The 11,414-nt window shown below is 44.3% G+C and overlaps 1 pseudogene; it reads left to right on the top strand.

Annotated features, from left to right (window-relative positions):
• Nucleotides 1-1,257: 1,257 nt before the first annotated feature.
• LOC101619828 overlaps nt 1,258-11,414 on the top strand; it is a 149,197-nt pseudogene continuing 139,040 nt past the window's right edge.

Raw genomic sequence — 11,414 nt, forward strand, 5'->3', positions numbered from 1 at the left:
TACAAATTCAAGGTTCCTGAGATATAAAAGACCCAAGAATGTACCTGTCTGTCCATCCAATCTTCCAGGCATATACAAAATGTCAAGAGAAACTTTCACACATGGTACTTTCTAGACTTAGAGACCTAATTTATGATTGTTCTATAGGTTAGCCCAGGAATAATCCAGTCTGATGTGCCAGATGTGACATTCCAGAGAAAAATTAGAGACCCACCAACCAGAGGAGAATTAAAGGATATGTGAATTCAATAAAGGCTGCAGGGTTCCTGGCCTCAAACTTGCCTCATTCCTGCCTTAAGCTGCCTCCCGTCTCTCCTCTCCTAAATGACCATCATCTGTCCCTCTTCTATTCCCCTTTGTCCCGGTTCTGGACTCCTCGTGTGTGGATTCTGACTTTGCTGTTCCGAATGGCCATTAGATTCATGACTATTCCCAGGAGCCAGCAACAGCTCTGCAGGTCATATCTGTGACCCTGCCTCACCCGGGGCTAGCATTTTAGGGAATCCCTTTCTTTCTCAGGACCTTTTCTCTGGGACAGAAAAGATCCAGAAAGGTGTCTGTCAGCAAGCTAGATATCAGACTGCAGATAAGCTCTTACACCAAAGAGGTTGAAATGGAAAATGACATCCCCACAAAGAAAAATAATGACCCAGAATCCTGCGCTTATTCCACACGTGTGTGTCATAAAACCCTAGGGCAAAAATGAAGCAGCAGCCCCAGCCCATCTCCCAAGGCTGCCGCCTTGGTGCTTGTGAAGACAGCACCTTCCCAGGGGAGGAGATATCCCAGCTCCAAGCATTTCTAGGAGGTGATTATGGCAAGCCTTTCAGTAACTCATCATTCATGCCCGCACTGACCCCAGCCTCACCCCCGCTCCTCTGGCACCCGTGCGGAATAAGAAAGCCGAAGGCTACCCCTCCAATTCCCCCAGGTGACGCCGCGCACACGCTACGATGCGCCCAGGGCGCAGGCGGAGGTTGGGGTGGAAGACAGGATGACAGGTGCCCACGCCTGAGGGAAAATCAAAGGCAACGCTTTCAGCTAGGGGTGAGAAATCCCAACCCCGCTGGGGCCGGAGGACCTGGCACCGGCTACCTCCAGGGCGCCCCGCCTGCGTGCCGGCTCTGGCCGCAGCCCGGAAGGCAGCCAGGAGCGTGGCACTGACCGGACGAAGGAAACCTCCACGCCCCCTTTGTCTCCACGTTTCCCAAATGACAAGGCAGGAAACTTTACGACCAGGGAGGGTGTAGCTTTCTGATGGGTTCATCTGACACCTCGCAGAAAGCGACCCTTCCTGAGATCACCCTCTCGCCCTGCTCAGCCCCAGCGACGCCTTCCTGTGCAACCTTCAAACCCGCAAGCCGGGTTTGGACCACCTGTGCAGACGCGTCGGGCCGGGAGTCTGCTCTTGCCACCCTGGCGTCCCGGAGAGGCCCGCGGCTGCAGGCACCCTACTCACCTCTCGTGGTGGAGCGTCCTCCCTGGCGCCCTACCGGGTCCACCGGCTCTCAGGAGCGCGGTGCATTCAGGCAGCAGCAGGAGACACGCTCCCCAGGCTCTGCTGCATTCTGCCTGCGTGGGAGAGCGAGCCGGCGAGCGCGCGGCGCGGGCGTGTACGAGTGTGTGTTTGTGAGAGTATGTGTAGCTGTGCCGAGTACGAGTATGCGAGTGTGTGTATATGTGTGTGGATGTGTGTGTGCGCGCGCGCGCGCAAGCCGGGGGTGCACGGGATCACAGATCCCCCTCGGCACCCATCGTGGGTTCTGCCTCCTCCTCACTCTACTGCTTTTACAGGGTCCAGGTTTCAGGATCTCCTGTTTGTTTAATGAAAGGAAGGAGCAAAAGGCTGACGCGAAGGGGGGGGGGGTGCGGAGAGGCGGGGAAGACGCCGCTTTGCGCATGCTCAGGAGGCACACTGCGTGCTCTCTTTGGTGCTCAGGCAGAGGGCGGAGAGAGAGCTGGGGGCTGACACCAGCAAGACTGAGCCCACCAAAGCTGCTGGAGGCTCCTTGGGGTTCCCGTAATGCAGTGGGAAGCCTGACAGCAGAAATGCGCCCCGGGCGGGGTCTCCCCGGCGCCCGGGCTGCGGGAAGCGGGTGGCGGGATCCCAGCCCGACCTAGGAGACCGCTTCAGCTGTAAGTCCTCTCACGAGGACTCTCCTTTCTGCAAGAATTTTTTTTAAAAATGCTTGCGCCCCGGGTTGCTGTAGACTCTGCTCTCTTACCTCTGTGTGGCGGGGCACTGTGGTGCATCTCCCCAGGAGTCAAGAGGAACCACACACAGCACCTGAACTAAAATGAGTTTCCTGATGTGTGCAGCTTTCTTCTCCCACTTCCACTCAGTGGAGAGCAGAAAAAGGTAACTGCCCACTCGGGCCCCAAAACCGTTTGTGGGACAAGAGCGTGAGGGGCACATCACACCCTCTTCCAAAGGACAAAGCAGGAGTGGAAGGAAGGTGAGTCTCCGACAACTCCATGGTCAGCATTCTTTAGTGAGGGTTAAGTAGAGGAGACATTCACCCAGTTCAAGAAGGCAAAAAGAACAATAGATCCATCGCCAGACTTTCCTCGAGTGTCACAGCAATTCTATGTCCTGTAAGTAGGTATTCTGACTACTTGATTAAGTAGAACTGTCTACACGAAGAAGTCCAGAAAGAGAACCTGAGCCCGCTAGGGCTAGAGCCTTGTTGCAGTAACCTGACCCGGGAGGGAGGGGGGTGGGGAGGGATGCTGGGTTAGAATCTGCAAGTGAGTGGAAACTCCTTAGTTGAGACTCTTCTATGAGCAAAATGGGCCAGTGGTTAGGACTCATTCAAGAATTTCCATTTCAACCTCCTCCTGCTTGATCACCCTGTATTTCCCTCCTGTTTTTCTCTCCCTAAATGAAAAGACATCCCAAGCAGGAAACTCCCTGAAAAGATATTCCTGCCTCCTGTTTATTCATTTGTTCCTCCAGAAAAGGACTACCTTTAGGTCACCCCAACTTTGGAGGGATAAAAGACTGTGTACTCTGTGCAAATCTTTTCCAAGCTTTCATTAAAGATCACCTCTGACCATTTTCACTCTGCAGTGCAATTGAGCAGATGCCTTCGTGCTGAACTCTGACCCTGTCCCATTCATCTTCCCAATCATAATGCCCAGGGACACTAGAACAGCAGGACAATTAGATCAAGCCCTAGAGCACACCCGGAGGAGAGAAAACATCTTGTCTAAATACGACCAACAAAAGCCAAGTTTAGGAGGAAAAAAAATAGAAAGGGAAAGTTCTTAAACAGTGGGACTGCTCACACCCCATCACCCACCCCAACCCCAGTTGCTGGTTTCTTCTCAGTGAAAGCAGTAGAAATGCAGCATCTCTTTGCTTATAAAGGACAGTGAGTTTTAATCTTTATCCACCAGGTAGGAATAAAGATTAAAAAAGCAGCAAAACTCCTTAATGAACCATCTACAATATCTGCAGCTCCTACTTCCATGCCTGTTTATTCATCCTTCCTCTTGGCACTAGACTCTTTGGAAGGCATGTGAGAGAGCTCTTCCTTGTTAGCAAGTTGCCCTCAGAACAGTGAATAATGTTGGCTGGAATTTTAGGTTGCTGGCATTGGCAGGACCTTGAGGTAGAAAAGCCATTCCCCCTGCCCAGAGCACAAATGAGCAGCGAAGGCTTGAGCGAAGGCTCTGAATGCAAGAAGTCAGCGAGCCCAGGAGCAGAACAGGGCTGGGGTGGGGCAGGTCTGGACTTTGCAGCTGTAGCCATAAAAGAACTTCTCCAACAGTAGGTATCCAAGAAGCAAACTCTTCTCTATCTGGGCCTCCCCTTGAGTACAGGACATCATTCCCCTGGATGCTCAGGGACCATGTTCACCATCCCATAGCTCCAATAAGGTCAAGGGTGAGAAAGACTATAAATTCAGAATTTCTAATAATGTAGAATCCTTTATGAAACTGAGAGGTTGAGGCGCAGTTCTAGATGAGCTTTTCACTGTTTAAATTTAGGGGAAGCATTAACTGGGGACATTAAATGAGATGATGTACATAAACTATTGTCTGTCATACACAGCCAGCTCTCCATAACTTGTACATCTTATTATTTAGGTTAACTTTTTCATTCTATGGTGATTTTTAAAAAGACTGAAGGCTTTCTCCCGATGCTTAAATACATAAAATAGATGAAAGCCAAATGCCTTCCAATTTTCCTTCTGACTTCTTACACTGTGTCCTCAAACGTATCACCCTGCACACTAATATATTCAAATCCACAAGATGAAAAGCATGCTAGAAAAAAAATGTGTAAATGGTGGCTCACCCCTTCCACATTTGATGTGGAGACAAGTGTGAGACAGCAAGGTCTGTCAGTAATAGGCCTCAAGCACTTTTCACCTCTCACATCTTACAGATCCAGCACTCTGGCAGGGACTGTTGCCAGGCTCCAGCCACACAGGTCCTCAAGCTTTGTATTTGCACATTTTTTGTCATCCTAATGTTAGCTACCTAATGTGTTATTCCTACTAAGTAACCCAATACCCAAAGCCAACTAATATGCACACATCTGCAGATGGCTTTGAGAGGAATTAATAGCCAGAATTTCAGTGACTACAAGTATCTTCAGTGCTTCTTTAATTCAGCTTTCAGACCTAGCACTCATCTCCCTACCTACCAAACATGTCTGGTAGCCTCACATTCTATCTCAGCAAAATAGGCCAGTATTGTCACTGTTCAAAGCAAATGTCAATACCAAAAACATTTCAAAATTATTAAAAACCAATAATAGAAAAAATGCTTACACACTATTCTTTGTAAGTTCTGGATACTATAGCAATGTCTAGTTCTTTGAAAATAGTTTTATTAGGTTACACAGTTTTGAAATCACACAACTCTAAGGCGACTTGGTATGTACTGAATACTGTCTAATAATTATGGGACATATTCACCACTTGCATCTAAATTGTGTTCTGTCTATAGTTTTGGTTATTGAGGCTAGTAAATTTATCATTTTCTCCTTGTAGAAATTATCTTTTCTGATTTAGTAAAAATATCAAGCCATGACTTTAAAGTCTAATAAACTTGTAGTTTATTATTTTAAAAAGTCATTGTATCATAAATATCCAAAGATATTATAAATGTACTCCATAACCCTTTCCAAGTAATCTTACTGTCACTTTTTTTTTAAAGATTTATTTATTCATACAGAACTGGGATACAGAGATGTGGAGGGTGAGAGGATTCACCAGAGACAGAGCAGGGAGCAGAACAAGCAGACAGACAAAGTACACTGCTGAGGGGAGCAGCAGGTGGTTTGGGGAGGGGGAGAGGGGACGGGGGGGGGGGGCAGGCAGGGATCAAACTCACGTGGAAGTGGCTTTAGTTTCTTAGTGCTGTGCTTTAACCCGCTGCACCACCAGGGAGGGCCTCTTACTGTCACTTTTAACAAGCCCTTTTTTATGTTTGACTTGCCACCACCTAGGTTGCTTGTGAGTCATTCAAGGGCAGAGGTTTATTTCTTTTTATGCTCCTGGTGCCTCATGAAACTGAGCAAATGGAATAGGTACAGTAAATATTTAATGAATGAGTGAGTACAGAGCCAAAAATAAATTTTTGCTGGTAAAATGTTGACTTTGGATAAGACTCCCAAAGACGATGTCTCTTGGTACTCCTCATAGACACTACTGTTTAAGGGTTGATGTGTGTGATTACATAAAAATGGTAGTTGGGGGCCCTCCCTGGTGACGCAGCAGGTTAAAGCACAGACTTAGAAGCTAAAGCATGAGTTTGAGCCCCCACCCTGGAGGTGACCCACATGGTGCCACAGATCTCTCCTGACCCGCCCGTTGCACCCCTCAGCAGCGTACTTCGTCCATCTGCTTGTTCTGCTCCCCACTCTGTGGTGAATCCTCTCACCACCCCTGCACCTCTGGAATGTACTCCAGTTCTGTATTCACAAATAAATAAATCTTTTTTTAAAATGGAAGTTGGATGAGAAAGGCAAGGCAGGCTTCTGTAGATTGTGTTTATACCAGGGAAACATAACAAATCAAGCTTATTCTAATTTTTCTAGTTCAGAAGTACCAGACCTTGTCTGACCAGAATTATGTTCTAACTTAAATTTCCCCCTAAATAGGAAGAAACAGTTGAGTCTATCCTGAGGTTAGAACTTGTTTTCTGTTCAAAAGAGATCATCCAAAAAGTGAAAATGACTACCCCAGCCTTTCTATTATTATTGACTGTAGTTCAGCGGACCAGTAAAAAAATTGGTTGTTTTCATGAATCTGGCGGTGAGAGTGGGTGGGGCAGAGAGAGGCTAAACTTTAAAAGGTCTTATACTTACCCATGACCAAGGACAGGAAGACCAGGTGATAGGGGTGATGTTTATCTTTTTTCTTTCACTCAATACACCCAGTTTAAAAGTTTCTTGAGAAAGGGAGACAGTGCCAAACAGAAGCTGCAGCCTTTCATAACCTAGCGCAGAAGTGACACATCACTTCTGCTATGTTCTAGCAATCAGCCCCATCACATTCTGCCGGCCACACAGACCAGCCCTACCACTCTTCTCAGATTATATGTATTTGAGGATACCCTGTTTTTCTTGCAGGAGTCCTAACAGATACTGATTTCAAAGATCTCTTTTTTATTTCTGGACTCCTTACCCACTCTGAACCAAATGCTCACTGCTACTTCATCTTTTCTGACCTCTGATTTGTATTCTGGATCACTGCATCAGATGGCCAGCCCCCAGGACCCTCACATAACTATTGCCAGAAATCCTAGCTACTTGCTCATGTCCCCACCTATCTCTGATTCCCCTACTGTTTATTTCCACCCTGGTGCCTTCCTTATTATTTCCTTTTAGAAACCTCACTAGGAATTACTAGAATGATTCAACCCCCTGTGGACTTTACATGATTTGAACAATCTTCTACTAACAATTCCTGCCCGCTGACCCTGTACCAGTCCTGGGGAGACAGGTCTGCTGGAACCCATCTTTCTCTCTCCTTGAGTCTGTCTCATGCCGCCAACATGGAGCATTTTACTCCCTAAGATACTGGTCTTCATTTTTCTCATCTTTAAAATGAGAAGTGTGGGGCCTTCCCTGGTGGCACAGCGGGTTAAAGCACAGCACTAAGAAGCTAAAGCCGCTTCTGCATGAGTTCGATTCCCGCCTGGCCCAGAAGTGACCACATGGTGTGGCAGACCTCTCCTGACCCGCCCGCCGCTCCCCTCAGCAGTGTACTTCGTCAATATGCCTGTTCTGCTCCCCACTCTGTCTCTGGTGAAGCCTCTCACCACCCCTGAGCCTCTGGACTGTACCCCAGTTCTGTATGCACAAAATAAATAAATCTTTAAAAAAAGAGAGAGAGAGAAGTGTGAATAAAATACACGATCATCCCATTATTAACAGTCTAGCCCAGAAGTCAACAAACACAGTCTGCAAAGAAGCAGATAATCTATATTTCAGGTTTTACAGGTCTCTGTCAAAAACTCAACTCTGCAGACACAGAGAATGTATAAAACTATGAGAATGGCTGTGTTTCATTTTTTCTTTTATTTCCTATTTTTACAAAAATGGTGGTGTGCTGGACTTGGTCCTTTGGCCCACACGTTATAGTTGTCAACCCTAATCCTCTCATTTTCTTCCCTTTACCTCTGTCACCAGCAATATGTTGGGTAGAAGAAAGCTAAAGAATCCTACTTTCTGTTCTGCTTGTACAAAATAATAAGAACCAAAAAATTGGCACAGGAAATCTTAGTCCATTGTCATTTTAGGGGAGCCTTATCGTGTGACCTTCATAATTTTCTGAGTGTATTTTAAGAATACACTCAGAAAATTAGGGTTTTTTCCTTTTTTGTAAAAATAGTTGGCTGTGTTTTCACATGAAAGAGTGGCAGCAACAACCACTAAACTATTTTTAACCCTAAACTGAGTTGCGCAGCCATAGAAGTTAAATGAGAAGAATATTTTAGGGTAAAATGGAAGGAAAATGATAGTATGAACATAATGTAGTAGGTAAATATATTCTAATTATGAATTAGCACCTTGAAAAAACTGTCTCCCTAAAGATAAATAAACCAACCCCAATAAGAAAGACTACATTCCCGTATATGTCCCAGGATAGAAACAACCTCTACTGAGTTGAACACATATAAATTTAGCTGCTGGCTGAGCATTTTTTACATATGCAGTGCAAAGTTATAAATTCAGCTGATATAAAAATTTCAGTCCCCCAAAGCAGGCTACAGATTCTATGCAATCCCTGTCTGTATTACTTTCCTGGGTCACGGTCTAGATGATCTAAATAACAGAAATGTATCTTCCCACTATTCTAGAGAGCAAGGTGATGGCAGGGCTGTTTCCTCTAGGGTCGATCTCCTTGCCTCATAAATGCCCGTCTGCTCTCTGTGTCTTTATATTATTTTCCCTCTTGATATGTTTATGACCAAATTTCTTCTCATTATAAGGACAACAATCGTACTGTATTAGAGCCCACTCTGGTGACCTTATTTTATTTTTTTTTAAAGATTCATTTATTTGTGCATACAGAACTGGGGTACAAGCACAGGCTCAGGGGTGGCGAGAGGCTTCACCAGAGACAGAGTGGGGAGCAGAACTGGCAGATCGACGAAGTACACTGCTGAGGGGAGCAACGGGCGGGTCAGGAGAGGTCTGCCGCGCCATGTGGTCACCTCCGGGGCAGGTGGGAATCGAACTCATGCGAAAGTGGCTTTAGCTTCTTAGTGCTGTGCTTTAACCCATTGCGCCACCAGGGAGGGCCTCTGGTGACCTTATTTTAACTTAACTACCCCTTGAAGAGCTTATCTCCAAATACAGTCACATTCTGAACCCGAGGGGTTAGTATTACAACCTGTGATTTTCAGGCAGCACAATATAGTCCATACGTTGTCAAAATCCCAATTTTTTTTCTAGAAATAGAAAAAGATATTCTAAAATTCATAGGAATCTCAAAAGATGCCAAGTAACCAAACAATCTTGTCAGGGGGAGGGGGTAAGGTCTCATACTTCCTGATTTCAAAGCTTACAAAACCATGGCGCTCAAAACAGTTTGGCACTTTTATAAAGAACAGACATATAGGCCAATGGGATAGAATAAAGACTCCAGAACTCAAAAATAATACTCACATATATGGTTAAATGATTTTTGGCAAGAATGCCTGGAATACTCAGTGGGAAAAGGCAGTTTTTTCCACAAATATGACCCAGGTGCTGGGAAAATTATATACCCATATGCGAAAGAATAAAGTCGGATTTTTACCTTGGACTATATGCAAAATAAACTCAAAATGAATCTAAGACCTAAAAATTTAAGACCCTTAGAAGAAAATATAGAAGAAAAGTTTCATCTATTCGGCAATGACTTCTAGGCTATGATCCCAGAAACACAAGCACAAAACAAAGAATAAATTGTACTAATTTAAAATGAAAATCTTCCGTTCATAAAAGGATATTGCCAATAGAATAAAAAGGTAACTCACAGAATGAGAGTATTTATAAATCATAGATATGATAAGAGATTAATAATATTTGGGTCATATAAAAATTACTACAATTCAGCCCTCCCTGGTGGCACAGCGGGTTAAAGCACAGCACTAAGAAGCTAAAGCTACTTCAGCATGAGTTCAATCCCCACCCTGGAGGTGACCCACATGGCGTGGCAGACCTCTCCAGACCTGCCCGCTGCTCCCCTCAGCAGTGTACTTTGTTGACCTGCCTGTTCTGCTCCCCACTCTGACTCTGGTGAATCCTCTCACTGTACCTGCACCTCTGGCCTTTACCCCAGTTCTGTATGCATAAATAAATAAATCTTTTAAAATATTACTACAATTCAATAGCAACAACAAAATCAAAAATGGGCAAGGGACCCAGCATGTGTTGGGTAGAAGGAAAATCCTGCTTTCTGTCCTGTCTATAGAAAGCAAGAAAGACCATGAAGTTGGTAAAGGAATGGACCAAAATGTCCACCTAGTGGACATGTTTTCCAAAAAATATATCCAATGTGCCAATATTTCATATATCAACAATCACATAAAAATATTCAACATTACTATTGAGGCAACTGAAATCAAAACCACAATGATAAAGATAATGCTTATAAAAAGTAATAAAAATAAAGTGTAATTTTTATGAAAAAGAAAAAAATACAATGAGAAACCACTTCACACCCATTAAAATGACTACTATGGAAAGGAAAACAGACAATAACAATTGCTGAGAAAGATGTGGAGAATTTAGAACCCATGTGCACTACTAGTAGGAATGTAAAATGGGGTAATCACTATGTAAAACATTATGACAGTTCATCCAGAAAAATAGAATTATCATGTGATACACCAGTGCCTCACTGGATATGTACCCAGATATGTCATCCTGGGTAGCTTACCAAGTACAATAAGCATGCATTCTTTTGTTTAACCATGTGTTCAATGTTCAGAACCACTGTGATCACAGAAGTTGAAGTCAAGAATCCTAGAGAGTACACTGAAGAAATAATTCCTAGTATTATATATATATATATATAATGTTTTTAATTTACAAATAGATTTGCTAAAATGACTCTTTCATCAAAGGCATAAGAGAATTTAACAGAAAGCACCCTTACTTAAGGTTCTTATTGGAAAAGTACAGTACGATCATATGAAAGTTTTATTTTAAAATCTAACGATGGAGAAATGAGTTGTAACATGAAGTCATTTGATGAAACTTTTCAAGTGTGTCTCCTAGTCCTAGGATCATCCCAACACCCTTAGAAGAGGTGATACGTGAACCTAGCGAAGTGCCTAAATCACACTTCTGACAAGGAAAACGCTCAGAAATATTAATGAACTATATTCCAAACTATGCAAATCTCTTCCTAAAATACCAATGATAATATCACCATCATTATCATCAGCAGATAAACTTTATAAGGATTAGTCACCTTTAGCTAAAATTGGTAAGACAAAGTTTCAGTGAGGCTGCTCTCCATTGTTTTGGCTTATGGTAGTTCTGCTTCAAGTATCCACATTTCCTCCAAGAAACCACTGTTCTCCAAATGCTAATCCATGTGGTTTGGGCTGAGCTGAAAAACCTCTCCCACCTCCAAGCATTGACATAAAACCTGGTTCCATTCAAAGCTTCCCATTGCTCTAGCTATTGTGGCCTCTCAGAGATGGTGAACAACTCAAAGTAGAAAAATTGTTGGGTCCTTTGCCTGGACAGACCTAACCACCTCCCCCACAGAATCATATGCACACTGTTGTGTGGAAACAAAGAATGAGCCATGGGTGCTGGAACAGAAAAACAGGAGGCAGGAAGTGTTCCTGCCTTGTGTTTGCTACCTTGTGTTCTTTGACCCCCATGTTATTGTCGCATGTCATTGATGCACTTGCTGGGAGCTTCCGCCTACCCCCAGCCCCAGGCTCCAGGC

Source organism: Condylura cristata, unplaced genomic scaffold (genome assembly GCF_000260355.1).
Source record: "Condylura cristata isolate star-nosed mole 26May11 unplaced genomic scaffold, ConCri1.0 scaffold00006, whole genome shotgun sequence".
NCBI classification, from domain to species: Eukaryota; Metazoa; Chordata; class Mammalia; order Eulipotyphla; family Talpidae; genus Condylura; species Condylura cristata.